We start from the raw sequence: 14169 nt of genomic DNA, 5'->3' as shown, positions 1-14169 counted from the left end.
CACTCAGCCACTCTATTGATTTGCTTTTACAGCAAGTATTAATACCTATGTTCTTAAAGTGTTAATACCTATGTTCAAGTATTAATACCATTTGCTTTTACAGCAAGTATTAATACCTATGTTCTTACTGCCATTTTGTTAATTGGTTTCGGATTGTTTTTGTATGTATTTTTTGTTCTTTTCTCCTTCTTTTGTTCTCTTGTAATTTGATGACTTTCTTTAGGGTTATGTTTGTATTCCTTTTTATCTTTTGTGTGTCTATTTGTTATAGATTTGTGGTTTGTGCTTAGCATGAAGTTTATATATATGTATATGATTGTTTTAGGTTGCTGATGTCCCATTTTCAATGCATTCTAACAACCCTGTATTTTTATGTCCCCTCTCATGATTAGTGTTTTTGATGTCATATTTTACATCTAATAGTTTTGTATATCCCTTAAATGTTTATTGTTTTTATAGATGATTTCAATACTTTTGCCTTTTAAGCTTCCTACTGGCTTTGTGCATGGATGATTTCCTATCTTTACTGTACCTTTGGGTTTACAAATGAGTTTTTCATTTAGTAATTTTCACATTTCTGGTTGTGGCCTTTTCCTTTTTTCTTAGAGAATTTCCTTTAACATTTCTTGTAAAGCTGGTTTGGTAGTGCTGAACTCTTTTAGCTTTTGCTTGTCTGCAAATCTTTTGACCTCTCCATCAATCCTGAGTGAGAACCATGCTGAGTAGAAGGGTTTTTTCCCTTTCATCACTTTAAATATATTGTTCCACTCCTTTCTGACCTACAGAGTTTCTGCTGAAAAGTCAGCTGATAGCCTTATGGGAGTTCCCTCATATGCTATTTGTTGCTTTTCTCATGCTGCTTTTGATATTCTCTGTTTATCTTTAATTTTTGCCTTTTTAATTACTATGTGTCTTGGTGTGTTCCTCTTTGGGTTAATCTTATATGGGACTCTGCACATCCTGGATTTAGGTAACTGTTTTCTTTCCAAGGTTAGGGAAGTTTTCAGTTATTATGTCTTTAAATATATTCTCACACCCTTCTCTTTGTCTTCTCCTTCTGAGAACACTATGATGCAAATATTAGTATCCTTGTTGTTGGCCCAGTATTCTTTTAAACTTTCTTCATTGTTTTTCATTCTTTTTTCTGTTCAGAATCAGTGATTTCCACTACTCTGTCTTCTAGCTCACTGATCCATTCAGCTGTATCATTTAGTTTACTCTTGATACCTTCTAGTGAACTTTTCATTTCATTTATTGTATTCTTTACCTCTTTGTTTTTTCTTTATATTTTCTAACACTGTTAAAAATGACTAAATTCTTGTTCTGCACATCCAGTTTCTCCTGAGTTCTTTGATTATCTTTACAATCTGAATTCCTTCTCAGGTAGATTGACTATCTCTATATCACTTAGTTCTTCTGTGGCTTTATCTCATTCCTTTGCCTGGAACATGTCCTCTGTTGTGGTCAGCTCTTGTTTGTCCTTTGTGGAGTGAAATGTCATCTCCATGCCCAGACTTCACAATAAAGTATAAATCCTAGAATGTTTTATACAAGGCCCTCAAGATCTGTTCCCTCTTTTGTTCCACTTGCCACTTTTAGCCACTGACCACAGGTCCCTCTACAGAGACTCTCTTCTCCCATTCTTCTCCTTCTGCCTTCCTGCACTTCCATAACACTTCCTCAAAAAGACTTCCTCTTCCTCCATTCTTTCATTTCTTTTTCTTATCTTCCTCCTCATTCCATCTCCATCTATAGGAGTTGCTCTCACTGTTTCTCTCCCACATCATTATGGCACAGGCTATAGTAATTCTTGATTTATAGATCTGAAATCCTCAACAGATTGTAAGTCTCTTAAACAGAGTGTCTCTTAAGCAGGAGATTGTCTTTGAGTAGACTGCTTGAGCCTATAGCTAGGAAGACAACAGTTACTCAAAGATATTGCATGATGGAAGAGAGGGGGGAAGAAAATAAGAAAAGTTAAGGATTGCAAGAGTAAATCCAACTGGTGTAGGTCTTGAAGTACACATTGAAGTGTTGGAGCATGATCCCATGAGCTATTATGTTGATTAAAAGTAATTATTCATGAAGCACTGCATGGCAAAAGAGGAAAGCAGGTAATAAAATTACCTGAGTTTTAAACAGAGCTCTCCCACTTAGTAACAGGGAGACTTTTCATAAGTGCTCAGCCTTTCTGTGCCTCAATTTGTTCATCTGTGAAAGAAACAGGTAAGATGACACATGCCCTATCTATCTCAGTGTGGAGGAACTAATAACATATAACAGTTAAGAGCACATAAATTACGTTGGGAAGAAAGAAATGTTCCTCTGCCTTTCTAGATTCTTCTCACTTGTCTAAGAGTTAAATTGACATGAGACTAATTGACATAAGAAAATTACTCAAGGTTTAATAACAGGTATACATGGGAGACACTCAGAAAAACTAACTTGCCAAAAAGGCTGAAAACCTCACTTTAAATACCATCTTCAGCTAAAGACAAAAGAGGATGTTGGGGGTAGTGGCTTGAGACCTCAAAGGGAAGAAGGCAATTCACATGGAGATGGAAAAGCAAATTTTTGGTAAAGAAAAGTTTGCTGGGCCATGCAGAGAAAATGGGACACAGAGGGAAATTTTAACAAACAGACTTTGCTAGATTTGTCTGTTTTTAACACACCTACTTCATACTATAATTGTCTATGGAGATAACTCCCTTCCTGGAACAGGTCTTCTACCTAGGCAGTTATGTGAAATGTCAAAGTTTCTTCCTGAGTTTTCTGGGCTTGTTTGCAGCTCAAGATAATATGCATGCCAAAGAGACATTTTGTGGTGACATATTTTGCTCCCTTAAATTGGAAATCAGATGTACCAGCAGTGAGACAAGTAGGTCATAATACCTCTGTCTCTCAGTTTCCATCTTTGTAACATAATATAGACAAAATAATAATACCCAGTCCTTAGTTACTGAGAGGATTGAGTGACAGAATGTATTTAAAGCAGTTAGGACATAGTAGTTGCTCAATAAACATTAACCATCATCATTGTGATTGTCATGAAAATTATTACATAGTTTAAAAAATAATTATGTTAGCTACTTACAAGAGTGGTATATAAATCATAAAATGTGGTGGCACAAGAAATGTTGTAATTATTATTCTAAGTGCTTTTATAAAAGGATGAGTTCAAAAGCCTAAAGAGTAAACTATTGTGAAGGCTTCTGACTAGTATTAGTACATATCTGTTAATAGACCAATATGCAACAATTATTATATCAATTACTGAGGAAACTGGATTACTTTTGTTACATAACAGTGTCCATCACATGTCACTGTAACTTCTGGCATTTTACTAATGGGTCATATTTTTTTTTAAAGAGAACGTTATGTTCATTAAGACTAAGGTGATCATCTGTTCAGTTTTGCCCAGGAGTCTGGGTTTATTCCAGTCGTGCTAGATTTATTTATTTGTTTGTTTGTTTGTTTGTTTGCTTATTTATTTATTTACTTATTAACATCTTTATTGGAGTATAATTGCTTTACAATGTTGTGGTAGTTTCTGCTGTATAACAGAGTGAATCAGCTATATGTATACATATATCACCATATCCCCTCCCTCTTGTGTCTCCCTCTCACACTCTCTATGCCACCCATCTACATGGTCACAAAGCACCGCAGTCATCTCCCTGTGCTATAAGCCTGCTTCCCATTAGCTATCTATTTTACATTTGGTAGTGCAGATATGTCAATGCCACTCTCTCACTTCATCCAAGCTTACACTTCCCGCTCCCTGTGTCCTCAAGTCCATTCTCTACATCTCTGTCTTTATTCCTGTCCTGCCCCTAGGTTCTTCAGAACAATTTTATTTTTTTAGATTCCATATATATATATATATATATATATATATATATATTAGCATATGGTATTTGTTTTTCACTTTCTGACTTACTTCACTTTGTATGACAGACTCTAGGTCCATCCACCTCACTACAAATAACTCAGTTTCGTTTCTTTTAATGCCTGAGTAATATTCCATTGTATATATGTGCCACACTTTCTTTATCCATTCATCTGTTGATGGACACTTAGGTTGCTTCCATACCTTGGCTATTGTAAATAGTGCTGCAATGAATATTTTGATACATGACCTTTTTTGAATTATGGTTTTCTCAGGGTATATGCCTAGTAGTGGGATTCCTGGTAATATCATAGCTCCTTTTTCAGTTTTTTAAAGAACCTCCATACTGCTCTCCAGAGTGGCTGTATCAATTTACATTCCCACAAAAAGTGCAAGACTGTTTCCTTTTCTCCACTCTGTCTCTAGCATTTATTATTTGTGAATTTTTGATGATGGCCATTCTGACCAGTGTGAAGTGATACCTCATTGCAGTTTTGATTTGCATTTCTCTAATGATTAGTGATGTTGAGCATTTTTCATGTGTTTGTTGGCAATCTGTATATATACTTTGGAGAAATGTCTGTTTAGGTCTTTGGCCCATTTTTGGATTTTTTTTTTTTTTTTGATATTGAGCTGCATGAGCTACTTGTATATTTTAGAGATTAATCCTCTGTCAGTTACTTCATTTGCAAATATTTTCTCCCATTCTGAGTGTTGTCTTTTCATCTTTTTTATGGTTTCCTGTACTGTGGAAAAGCTTTTAAATTTCATTAGGTCCCATTTGTTTATTTTTGTTTTTATTTCTATTTCTCTAGGAGTTGAGTCAAAATGGATCTTGCTGTAGTTTAAGTTATACAGTGTTCTGCCTGTGTTTTCCTCTAAGAGTTTTAAAGTGTCTGGCCTTACATTTAGGTCTTTAATAAATTTTGAGTTTATTTTTGTATATGGTATTAGGGAGTGTTCTAATTTCACTCTTTTACATATAGCTGTCCAGTTTTCCAAGCACCACTTATTGAAGAGGCGGTATTTTCTCCATTGTATATTCTTGCCTCCTTTATCAAAAATAAGGTGACCATATGCGTGTGGGTTTATCTCTGGGCTTTCTATCCTGTTCCACTGATCTGTAATTCTGTTTTTGTGCCAGTACCATACTGTCTTGATTACTGTAGCTTTGTAGTAAAGTCTGAAGTCAGGGAGACTGATTCCTCCAACTCCCTTTTCCATTCTCAAGATTGCTTTGGCTATTTGGGGTCTTTTGTGTTTCCATACAAATTGTGAAATTTTTTGTTCTAGTTCTCTGAAAAATACCATTGGTAGTTTGATAGGGATTCCATTGAATCTGTAGATTGCTTTGGGTAGTATAGTCATTTTCACTATGTTGATTCTTCCAATCCAAGAACATGGTATATCTCTCCATTTATTTGTATCATCTTTAATTTCTTTCATCAGTGTCTTACAGTTTTCTGCATACAGGTCTTTTGTCTCATTAGGTAGGTTTATTATTAGGTATTTTTTGCTTTTTTTGCAATGGTAAATGGGAATATTTCCTTAATTTCTCTTTCAGATATTTCATCATTAGTGTATAGGAATGCCAGAGATTTCTGTGCATTAATTTTGTATCCTGCTACTTTACCAAATTAATTGATGACTTCTAGTAGCTTTCTGGTAGCATCTTTAGGATTATCTATGTATAGTATCATGTCATCTGCAAACAGTGACACTTTTACTTTTTCTTTTCCTGTTTGGATTCTTTTATTTCTTTTTCTTCTTTGATTGCTGTGGCTAAAACTTCCAAAACTATGTTGAATAATAGTGGTGAGAGTGGGCAACCTTGTCTTGTTGATGATCTTAGTGGAAATGCTTTCAAATTTTCACCATTGAAAACAATGTTGGATGTGGGTTTTGTCATATATGGCCTTTATTATGTTGAGGTTACTTCCCTCTGTGCCTAGTTTCTGGAGGGCTTTTATCATAAATGGGTGTTGAAATTTTGAAAGCCTTTTCTGCATCTATTAAGATTAGAATATGGTTTTTATCCCTCAATTTGTTAATATGATGTATCACATTGATTGATTTGCTTACATTGAAGAATCCTTGCATTTCTGGGCTTAACTTGATCGTGGTGTATGATCCTGTTAATGCTCTGTTGGATTCTGCTTGCTCACATTTTCCTTGAGGATTTTTGCATCTATGTTCATCAGTGATATTGGCCTGTAGTTTTCTGATTTGATTTTGGTAACAGTGATGGTGGCCTTGTAGTATGCATTGGGGAGTTTCCTCCCTCTGCTATATTTTGGAAGAATTTGAGAAGGATAGGTGTTAGCTGTTCTCTAAAAGTTTGGTAGAATTTGTGGTGAAGCCATCTGGTCCTGGGCTTTTGTTAGTTTTAAGATATTTAATCACAGTTTCAATTTCAGTGCTTGTGACTGTTCTGTTTATATTTCTAATGCTTCCTGTTTCAGTCTCAGAAAGTTGTGCTTTTCTGAGAATTTGTCCATTTCTTCTAGGTTGTCCATTTTATTGGCATATGTTTTCTTGCAGTAATCTCTCATAATCCTTTGTATTTCTGCAATGTCAGTTTTTACTTCTCCTTTTTCATTTCAAATTCTGTTGATCTGAGTCTTTTCCACCCCCCCCTTTTTTTTTTCATGAAGAGTCTGGCTAATGGTTTATCAATTGTGCTTATCTTCTCAAAGAACCATCTATTAGTTTTACGGATTTTTACTATTGTCTCCTTCATTTATTTTTCATTTATTTCTTTTTTTTTAAAAAACATCTTATTTGGAGTATAATGATTTCTTTCCCTGTGCCAACTTTTGGTTTTTTATTCTTCTTTCTCTAATTGCTTTAGATGTAAGGTCAGGTTGTTCATTTGAGATTTTTCTTGTTTCCTGAGGTAGGATTGTATTGCTATAAACTTCCCTCTTAGATGTACTTTTGCTGCATCCCATAGGTTTCTTTTTCCTTGTGTTTTCATTGTCATTTGTCTTAGGTATTTTTGATTTCCTCTTTGATTTCTTCAGTGATCTCTTGGTTATTAAGTAGTGTATTGTTTAGCCTCCATGGGTTTGTGTTTTTTACAGATTTTTTCCTGTGATTGATATCTAGTCTCATAGCATTGTGGTCGGAAAAGATATTTGATAGGATTTCAATTTTCTTAAATTTACCAATGTAAATTTAATGTATCATTTATAGCTTGTGTTTCCTACTTCATTTTCATTTTGGATGATCTGTCCATTGGTGAAAGTGAGGTGTTAACGTCCCCCAGTATTATTGTGTTACTGTCAATTTCCCCTTTTGTGGCTGTTAGCATTTGCCTTATGTATTGAGGTGCTCCTATGTTGGGTGCATAATTATTTACAATTGTTATATCTTCTTGGATTGACCCCTTGATCATTGTGTAGAGTCCTTCTTTGTCTCTTGTAATAAATAGACTTTCTTTTAAAGTCTATGTTGTCTGATTTGAGAATTGCTACTCCAGCACTCTTGATTTCCATTTGCATGGAAAATCTTTTTCCATTCCCTCACTTTCATCTGTATGTGTCCCTAGGTCTGAATTGTGTCTCTTGCAGATAACATATATATTGGTCTTGTTTTTTTTTTATCAATTCAGCTAGTCTATGTCTTTTGATTGGAGCATTTAATCCATTTACATTTAAGGTAGTTATCAATACGTATGTTCCTTTTATCATTTTCTTAATTTTCGGGGGTTTGTTATAGTAGGCTTTTTCCTTCTCTTGCGTTTCCTGCCTAGAAAAGTTCCTTTAGCATTTGTTATAAAGCTGGCTTGTTGGTGCTGAATTCTCTCAGCTTTTGCTTGTCTGTCAATGTTATAATTTCTCCATCAAATCTTAATGAGATACTCGCTGAGTAGGGTAATTTTGGCTGTAGGTTTTTCCCTTTCATCACTTGAAATATGTCCTGCCACTCCATTCTGGTTTGCAGAATTTCTGCTGAAAGATCAGCTGTTTCGCTTGTATGTTATTTGTTGCTTTTCCCTTGCTGCTTTTAATACTTTTTCTTTGGATTTAATTTGTGATAGCTTGATTAATATGTGTCTTGGAATGTTTTTCCTTGGATTTATCCTGTATGGGACTCTCTGTGCTTCCTGCACTTTTGAGTATTTCCTTTCCCATATTAGGGAAGTTTTCAACTATAATCTCCTCAAATATTTTCTCAGTCCCTTTCCTTTTCTTTTCTTCTTCTGGGACCCTTATAATTCGAATGTTACTGTGTTCAGTGTTGTCCCAGAGGTCTGTGAGACTGTCCTCCATTCATTTCATTGTTTTTTCTTTATGTTAAAAAGTCCCCTGCTATTATTTTGTTACTGTCGACTTCCCCTTTTATGTCTAAAACATGCTCTGTGGTAGTTATTTCCACTATTTGATCTTCTGGGTCAGTTATCTGCTCTTCTGCCTCAGTTATTCTACTATTACTTCCTTCTAGAGAATTTTTAGTTTCATTTATTGTGTTGTTCATAATTGTTTGTTTGCTCTTTAGTTCTTCCAGTTCCTTATTAAACGTTTCTTGTATTTTCTCCATTCTATTTCCAAGATTTTGGATGATCTTTACTATCATTAATCTGAATTCCTTTCCAGGTAGACTATTTCTTCTTCATTTGTTTGGTCTGGTGTGTTTTTACTTGCTCCTTCATCTGCTGTATATTTCTCTGTTTTTCATTTAGCTTAACTTATGTGTTTAGGGTCTCCTTTTCACAGGCTGCAGGTTCATAGTTCCCATTTTTTGTGTGTGTCTGCCCCCAGTGGGTAAGGTTGGTTCATTGGGGTGTGTAAGCTTCCTGGTGGAGGGGAGTGGTGCCTGTGTTCTGGTGGATAAGGCTGGATCTTGTCTTTCTGATGGGCTGTACCATGTCCAGTGGTTTGTCCATGAACTTATTATGGTTTTAGGCAGCCTCTCTGTTAATGGATGTGAGTGTGTTCCTGTCTTGCTAGTTGTTTGGCATGGCGTGGCCAGCACTAGAGTGTGCTGGTGGTTGAGTGGAGCTGGGTCTTTGCATTGAGAAGGAGATCTCTAGGAGAGCTCTCACCAATTGTTATTACGTGGGGAAGTGCAGTCTCTGGTGGTCCAATGTCCAGAACTCAATTCTCCCGTGTCAGAGGCTCAGGCCTGACACCCGGCCAGAGCACCAGGACCCTGTCAGTCACACGACTGGAGGATGGGCAAGTCATAAAAGAATCAGGTTTCCAGCCGTTTGTTTGTGGCCAACTTGGGATTGGGCCTCTACAGCTCTACCTCAGCAGTTGAAGTAGCCTTCCCAGTATATTTGGGGCATTAGTTCTCTACCTTAATTATTAAAAGAACCTCCTTTCTTTTTAAAGAGTGTCCTGGTTTGGATAATAAGCTATATGGTCATGTCTTTAAGAAAAAGTACCCACAGGAAAGTACATAGGACATGATGGAAATAAGAGTACTGTCCTTAGAGCAAGTAAGTGAGTGACAACAAGTGATCTTAAGTCAGTCACCGATCAGTTGCTTTGGATTTTAAGACGTTTACTCTGAAGTAAATTGGGAGACTTAGAGTTCCCCTTTCTACTTTGCTTTTGAAAGTATCAAATGAAATATGCATATAATGGGTTTTGAAAAACAAAATTAGTGTTTTATTGTCAATGTTAGTTTTTCAAATCTAATGGCAGAAAAAACAAAGCAGCAGGAATTCAGTAAAGGGGGAGGTAGGTATTTTGTCATTTAGCTTGAGGTTGCTCTGGGCTATATGTCTGTGTCAGTGTGATCAAACATTCAAATGTTCCACAAAAAGCCTACCTAATTGTGAAACTCAGAACCAATAACTAAGAGACAGGATTGTGTGAGGAATCAGAAAGTTTTGGATTCAAGTTCTACATTTATCCTTTACCAGGTGTGTGGCCTTGGGCAATACACTTAGACCCTCCTTGGAACTCATTGCTCTCATCAGTAGAATGGGCATTAAATAACTTGCCTTTGCAGAGATGAGGTGAAGAATTAGGAAATGTGCATACATTCTCTAACAGACGAAGGTGTTCTGACACAGGGTAAGAACTCAATAAAGATTGGTGGCCTCAAAGGCAATGGGACACAGGAATCTTAGTTCCTAATAAATAAATAGAAAAATAAGAACTGAATGTGGTGAATAATAAGTGAAATTTAAAGCTTTATGCCTCAGTTCCCTCTCTTTGATTTTTTTTTTGAGATGGAAATTAACAAATATTTTGTTGAAGTTGTAATATCTAAAAACATTTTTATCTCACTTGTGATGATAGTGAATGATGTTTGCCATCTCTGTGACAGGAGACAGGCATATGACAGAAGGCAATTTTTAAAAAGCTGAACCAGCGTACTAAAGCTCAGGAGTCTTTCTCATATTCTAACTTGACAAGAGTTTTGAAATTCAAACATGGAAGATACCTCATTTTCTTGGTAGATAAGAAGTGCAAAAACGAATTCATTGACCTATAGTGAGCCTGATGAAACCAGATTATACATTCCAAACTTACTTTTAAACATAGTATATCTCTAGCTTGCTTAAACATGCTGCTGGAGCTGAGAATACAAAATGGAAAAATAGCATTGAGTTCAGAGATGGGGAAGCATCTGCCTTTGGACTCACTTGTCATAAATCACATTTTCCAAACTTGCAGTTACTCCGTGGCTTTAGTTTTCATCACAGATCCACTTACAGATGACTGTTGGACATCTTTTCAGTCCTATAGAAAAACTTGGAAATTTTCCATTTCAAATAAGTTTTGTCTTAATACAGATGAAAGCATCAGGGTGATGCACATTTTCTTATGTTTAGTCTCTTGGCCACCAAAAATTTCACAGTGGATTAGAAATATAGTAATTACATTGCACCCAATAAATCCTTTCTGATTTTTCAGTTCAATAATCTTTGTCTTATTTCCAGTTTTATAGGTCAAAACCACACAACTCCAAAATAGAAATAAAATACCACACACACAAGTGTCCTTAACTCCAGCGTTCCGCTAACACATGAACATGAGTGACTTTTACAAACCCTTTGTTTTGTTTTTTAGTTTTTCATTTGAGAGAAAGTTAAAGGATTGAATTCGATTATTATAAGGCTTTAAATTTCTATAAATAATCTGAGACTCACTTATAAAAATATTTATAAAGCTACTTCAAGACACTTGGTTTATTTTTAAGTGAAACAAATTATCTTTGATGCTTATCTGAGAGAGAATGCTAAGTATCCAAACAGAATGCAATATATCTGACTTGGCTTTGTTCTGTCACTGGAATTACTTTTAATTATGGCGTGTATCCCAAAGTTCAGCCAAGGCACACCGTTTAGATTGTCCATGTCCCTTCCTAGACTGTACACTGGCCTCCCTTGGCTCTACAGGTGCCTCCAAACAAAGACTGATGCAGTTCAGGTAAAAGGGGCATAGTCATAGCGAAACAAATCAGAAGAATATTAAGAAAGAAAATCTGAGACTCTCTCCTGGGCCCAAAGCTCCATTGCTGAGGCCAGTAATGTCTGAAAGAGCAGGGGTTCTGGATGCCCCTCACCCTTCTCCTAGTTTTGCCTCAACTTTGTATCCATACTTGTTTCTGGCCTCTTATGGAAGTTAGGGTGTGCTAGATAGTATTTGGAACCAGTAATATTTGCCATGTAAAAAAGACAAGTATCAATGTGGTTTAAGGGAACTTAAAAGCTATTGGGGGATGTTGAACATATCCATAAAAACAAATTTTAGAGTTTCTGAAATTCAGAGGTTATAGATTTATAGAGGTTGCAGTGATCAGGAAAGGTTTTCTTGTAAAGGTGGGAATTTAGCTATACCTGGAAGGACAACTTGTTGAAGGAAATAGACCAGGCTTTGGCAAAGATCTAGAAGCAAGAACACACCTGGCAAACAGAGTGGTCAGAGAGAGAACTGTCTCAGTATGTGGAGAGTTTAGGCTTTTAGAGAGCTTGGGTTTGTGGAGAGCAGAGATATGGTTAGAGGAATGGGATGAGGCCAGATTATGATTTAAAATATCAGCCTGGGGCTTCCCTGGTGGCACAGTGGTTGAGAGTCCGCCTGTTGATGCAGGGGACACGGGTTCGTGCCCCGATCCAGGAAGACCCCACATGCCACAGAGCTGCTGGACCCGTGAGCCATGGCTGCTGAGCCTGTGTGTCCGGAGCCTGTGCTCCACAACGGGAGAGGCCACAAGAGTGAGAGGCTCACGTATTGCAAAAAAATAAAAATAATAATAATAATAAATAAAATAAAATAACCTGGAAGGTTGAAATTAGCAAGTTAAATATTAGCAATGTAAAATAATTATCCACAGTATTAACTTAAAAAACAGAATGTTTAACTGTCCATGAAGTGCAATATGCTGGAGGTGAGTATGAAATTGGACCTGAATATAGAAAGACTCTTTTCTATTTGCATGCTTTTAGGAGAAAATATCTTTGAGAAAGCAAGGAATGTCTGTTTGAAAAACACAAATGTTTTTCACATTTCTTGATGTCAATATTAAGCTGGATTTCCTGATAAGAAGTCAACATCTAGGTAACATTTACTTCACCTGACACAGAAAATAGAAACATATTATTTAAAAAAATTCAGTGTCCTAGAAGAAATGATACATACTACCTGCTCTAGACATTATTGTTTTAATCTCCAATACAGTCTAGTAAACATAGATTTTGTGCATCTATAGAAATAGTCATGATGAGAGGATCAAGATGGCAGAGTGGGAGGATGTGGAGTTTGCCTCCCCCAACAATGCATTAAAAATACATCTACATATAGAAGAATTCTCCCAAAAAACCAACAGGAGATGGGCATGAGACCTCTTATACAACAAAAAGTGCAAAACCAGGTAGGATGGGAGAAAAAAGACATCAGGATGGAACTAGGGCCCCTGGGAGGGATCTGTGAAAGAGGGAAGGTAAATACAGGCACAACCTTGCACTGGAGAGACACTTTATCTGTTGGGATGTCCACTGGGACAGATAGAGGGGCTGGAGGAGCCTGCACTCTGCTCAAGAGGAGTGCACAAATGCTGGTTTGCTAGACTGGCTCTGATGGTTGAAATCTCGCTGCACTTCCCAGCCTGAAATATGCACTGGACAGGGCTATTAGTATGTGCAGCACCTAGGCACTGAATATTGGGCAGACAGGCCCTGGAAGAGGACTTGGTCTAGCTGTGCAGAGACAACCTGGAGGTCCTGGGGTGTGTTCTGAGCCAAACCTTGGAGCTCATTGCCAGCATGCGCACATCAGGTATGGGTTCACCTTCAGAGCACATTATCAATTCTCACACGGTGGGATTGTGCCCAACAGTGGTGGATTTTGTTGGTGCACACATAGTGTAGCACCACAGAAGAACACATCTAGGGAAGACAGCCCTTGGACAGGAGTATACAGTGGTTTGGTTCCTGGTATAAGCACTCATGCTCTGCCTACCCCACACTGCAGCTTAGATCAGGATCTGGGGCAGATAGGTCCTGGGAAAGGCCTGCCACAAAGGCAGTCCAGGTCCAAGGAAGCAACATGACCACCCTGATTCCTGCAACCACAGTGTCCTGCCCCCCAGCACCAGCCTATTACTAGATCTGGGGAAAAAATGAAGAACAGGAAGTGACCTTGGACTAATTCTGGGCAGAATTGTGGATGTCTGCACTGTCAACGTATGGGTTTGCTATGACCATACAAGCCTCTAGTTTTAATGCTTAGTTCCTTTGGGACAGAGCATGCACTTAAGGCCAACAGAGCCTTATTGAACACAAACCCCAGGGCTTCTACTCCAATGACTTTGGAGCAGACCACACCCCCAACAGGGCTGTGTGAGCCATAGAACAAAAAGGAGACCCCATCCAACATCCAGTGAAAGCTCTGGACACCACAACACCAATAAAACACTCTATCAAGGGAATAATGGCCAGCACACTTTGAGGAGAAATATGGCTGCATCCATACCAAAAACAGCCCTCACACCAATAATATTAGACTATTTTTGCTCGTACATAAAAACATCCCTTTAAGATCACAGTAGATAACTGTTTCTCATAAATTAATAGAGACAGATAGAGTTAAGTAAAGTGAAAAAGGAGAGGAGGGCTTCCCAGGTGGCACAGTGGTTGAGAGTCCGCCTGCCAATGCAAGGGACATGGGTCCGTGCCCTGGTCCAGGAAGATCCCACATGACATGGAGCAGATAGGCCCTTGAGCCATGTTCACTGAGCCTGTACATCTGGAGCCTGTGCTCCACAATGGGAGAGGCCACAACAGTGAGAAGCCCGTGTACCACAAAAAAAAAAAAAAA

General features: G+C 37.4%; 1 protein-coding gene across 1 annotated transcript in view; it reads left to right on the top strand.

The window, feature by feature from the left end:
* The window catches only part of RIT2 (Ras like without CAAX 2), a gene marked incomplete at both ends in the record, with an annotated part of 543330 nt that overhangs the window by 59293 nt on the left and 469868 nt on the right, over window positions 1-14169 (top strand).

Source organism: Hyperoodon ampullatus (assembly GCF_949752795.1).
Source record: "Hyperoodon ampullatus genome assembly, chromosome: 13".
NCBI classification, from domain to species: Eukaryota; Metazoa; Chordata; class Mammalia; order Artiodactyla; family Ziphiidae; genus Hyperoodon; species Hyperoodon ampullatus.
The sequence above is the reverse complement of the archived record's forward strand: the minus strand, read 5'-3'. Positions and strand labels throughout refer to the sequence as shown.